The sequence below is a fragment of the Salarias fasciatus genome, chromosome 9 (genome assembly GCF_902148845.1).
Source record: "Salarias fasciatus chromosome 9, fSalaFa1.1, whole genome shotgun sequence".
NCBI lineage: Eukaryota > Metazoa > Chordata > Actinopteri > Blenniiformes > Blenniidae > Salarias > Salarias fasciatus.
In genome coordinates, this window is record NC_043753.1 from 8,961,262 (window position 1) to 8,965,189 (window position 3,928).

The window sequence follows — 3,928 nt, forward strand, 5'->3', positions numbered from 1 at the left end:
GTTCAGGATGCAACTTTATCCAGAAAACAAATGACAATATTTTGTAGAGCTCAAATTTCCTACGCCCTTTAAACACATCGCAGCTCCTTCCCTTTGCTGCGGCCTGCAAGTAGTTTCATTGCAGCCTTGGATCAAAGCTGGACGCTGCTGTTGGGTTGTGTAAAGTTGAGTGACTGCATCAGCCAATCAGGTTTTGATTCGTCATTGACAGACCGCCCAGGGCCAGCAGAGTTTCTAGTGCTGGTCTAGGCCATGAGCTTAACCGATTGGCTCATGGGCAGGTGCAAGTGATGACACTGACACACCATCTGTTATTCTAGAATGTGATGGTGGCTGATTTAACCATAGATATATATAGAAACACTAGATGGCTCATGCGCGCTGTAACCCAATGGGGACTAACGTCGTCACATGGCGGCCATCTTGGTACAGGGCCGCTCACTCACTCATCACATTAATGTCAATTGAGCGTCAACTTTGAAATAGCTATAGATTGCTCAATTTTCAATCGATTTTCAAACGACTTGGTTTGTTATAAACGTCAGACATGTAGGCATTTAACTGCATGCAAAAGAAAAGTTGTGATATTAAAATTTAGTCTGCATCATAGCAACGTAACATTAGTAATAAATCAAACTGTCTGTAAATCCATGAAGAATACAGTGAGTTGAGTATTTTAATTAGTGTAAATCACTCACCTTCCCTTAGATTACACAGAGCGCCCCAGAGTGGTCCACTGTCCTAAGATGGCCACCAGTGAACGACGTTGCTGACTCCGCCTTAAGGCATCTAGTTTTTATATGATATCTATGGATTTAACTGTATGATCGGCTGATACAATTGTGGATCTGCTTCGGGTGCCTTTTTCAAGATGCCCGTTTGCAAAAAAAAAAAAGAAAAAAAAAAAGGAAAATATGAGCAGAGGGAGATCGAGGCCTAAATATACCAACTTTAAGAAACAAAGACTTTGTGTGTCATTTTATGAAGACAGTATTGAGCGATTAATCAAGAAGAATTGCAGGATAGATTTCATCTACACAAAATGATGGGTGAGTGGTTTTTTGGGATTTATTTATTTATTTTTTTAACTTTCCATGGATCAGATTGGTGCTGCTGTTGGGCTTTTGATGTTGCTTCTTCGTCAAAAACTGTCGTTATTGTTGTCGCTGTTGTGTCATATGAAATGTGCACTGTAAAGTGGGTAGTTACCTAAGGGAAGATGATCTAGTGGTGTCCTGATGCCTTATGGTTATTGATCAGCTGTCATGTTGACATTGTCGATATAACATACTGAAATATTGTTGCACAATAGTGGCATTGAAATCAGAATGTGTATGTATTACAGGACATATGTGTTAACATTTATTTACTGCTGGCCCTGAGTGAAATACCACTGCACACTGCTGATTACATATGATTCTCAAGTATAAAAGGAGCCTTCAAATAAGCTGTGTGCACAAACCCGGAACGTGCTTCCAGTTTTCTCCGGTTATCAGCAAAGTAGGTTCCGGTTCCCTTCCTGCTCCATTCATTACGGCGGCGTTATGAAAGAACATCAACACATGAACGCTGTCACTGCATGAAAGAAAAGACGAAATATAATGTCAAGGATGCTTTTTAGTTTCAGAAAACGGTTGGTGGTTCCTACCAGGCTTTGTTGTATTCCACTTTATGCCATTTGAAGTTGCTATAACAGCGGACTGAGCTTCGTCTGCCCCGAGGAGGGCACCAGAGTCAGACCAGCGGCTGCATGAACATAAAGGACGGGATTTTCAGTAACTCAACAGACCAAGGTATGTCAGAAGTATGTCCCGAGCTTGTGCACATAGTCCATTATAAGAACTTCAAGGTTTCCCCGGTCTGCTCTCAATGCTTGAAAGTGTTTCAAGTGAAAATGGAAAACTTTTGTGTTTGGAGCTGCTGAAAATGCAATTTTTTTTTAAATTCTCCATCTCTGTGGAAATGGGGAAAATTTGAACTTTTTCTGCACATGCTCCTCCACCTCCAGAGTGGTGTGACTCGTCAGTCCATGGTCTCCTGGAACTTGGTAGATTTAGAGCAATCCAACATGGTCGCCTGTTCATTGGAATGTCTGTGTGGTCATCATTATGAATGTTTATAAGGGTAATCGTCTCTGCACACGTTTATCACATAAACGACCAAAAGCTAAAATCATTTTTCAGCATTTCTTTGTTTGGAAGCATCGCTGTCCCAACACACAAACACGACACGTTCCCATTTTTGTGTAAACGAAGCCCTATAATAGAATGCTTAGTATTTTTTTTGCACCTGTTGGATGAGCAGTAGAGCTGAGAAGGTGGATTGCACCCATGATGCAGCAAATTCCAAATGTTACCTTTAATTTTGATGCATATGATTAGTCCCTCCCCCCCGTGGTTTGGTTTGGATGTTTAAATTTATACAATTGGGAGAGTTCAGTTTGTGAAAGCAGCTTTTGAAGCAACAGCACATATCAACTAGGCGTGTGCCATCTAAGGCACTTCACGATTCGATTCGATTACGATTCAGGGTGCTACGATTCGATTATTCAACGATTATCACGATATTAATGATAAAAACGATTATCATGATTTTTTGTGCATTTTTTTCCCCCTCACTTAGTGCCCACTTCATACTTTGAAACAATGTACAGCTGTTTCTCGGTATACATAAATGGTTTTTTTTTCCCCCTTGTCCTGTTCGGCAGCTGGGGCGTGCAATATTGTATGATTGTAGCCTTTTACTATCCGAACAGATTTTAATGTTAGCTGTACATTGTTTCATACTTTGAAACAATGTACAGCTGTTTCTCGGTATACATAAATCAAAGTAATCAAACAAATTCAAATCCAAAAAAAGTATTTTTTATTGATGTCAAGTGGTCCATCAGCAACCATGGCATAAACTTTGTGCCTGTAGCTGTGGCCTAAAGAGCCAATACAACAAAAGGCTGCCCCTGTTGACAAAAGATCAACAGTTACCTCCCTTAAGTGCAAACAATAGCAGATATGTCATATATGCAGATATATGTTCAATTTGAATTTACTACTTGGCGTGCAGCATATCTAGACACCTACATCTAGATATCTATGTCTATATGTCTAGGCGGTAGTGTGACGTCAGCGGGAGCGACGGGAGCTGCAGTGTTGTTGTGTGCGTGTTTTTTCGACTGCCGATGCTAACGCATGTTTCTGATCCCTGCTCTTGGAATAAACATCGTCACGCTGCCAAACGCCTCTGGACTTCTTTCAGGCATATTACAGAGATAAATGTTTTGGTTGTTTTGTTTACCTCTGAACTGAAAGCTTTGTTTACGGCGCCGCGCAATGCGCAGTACGGCTCATTGTTTCCGGGGCTACATGAGGCTACACGGTGCTTTTTGTTCCAGTGTAGCGTAAAATGGACGAATATCTATTGGATAAATATGTTGTGGACGAGAACTTTGAATGATTTTCTCTTTAGCAAAAGCAGCGTTGGCATTTAGCACTAGCTTTTAATCCAGAAGAATGAATCTCACACTCTGTTACTGTAGCTAAAGAGCTAGCTGTCGCCATATTAACCGGTCCGTCACTACAGATGTCCGGGTGGTGCGCAGGAACAATACTTTAGTTCCGCAAGTGGCGTCCGTGCTCCTGGCGTCTAGTTATTATGAAAAATAATCGATTTTAAATATTTATGAATCGTAATCGAATCATTATGTGTCGCATCACGATTAATCTAATAATCGATGTATCAGCACACCTCTAATATCAACCATTAACATGAACCAGCTTTTTGAGAGGAATCAGTGAAGCATTGTAAAAATTTAATGTATCAAGAAAGTAGTGATGCCTCAGAGATGGTTTTTTTTTTCTTTCAAATAAGAACTACATGTTCCCTACCAAAGCTATTGAGCAAAAAAACTGCTGAGGGAGGATGTACAGCAAGA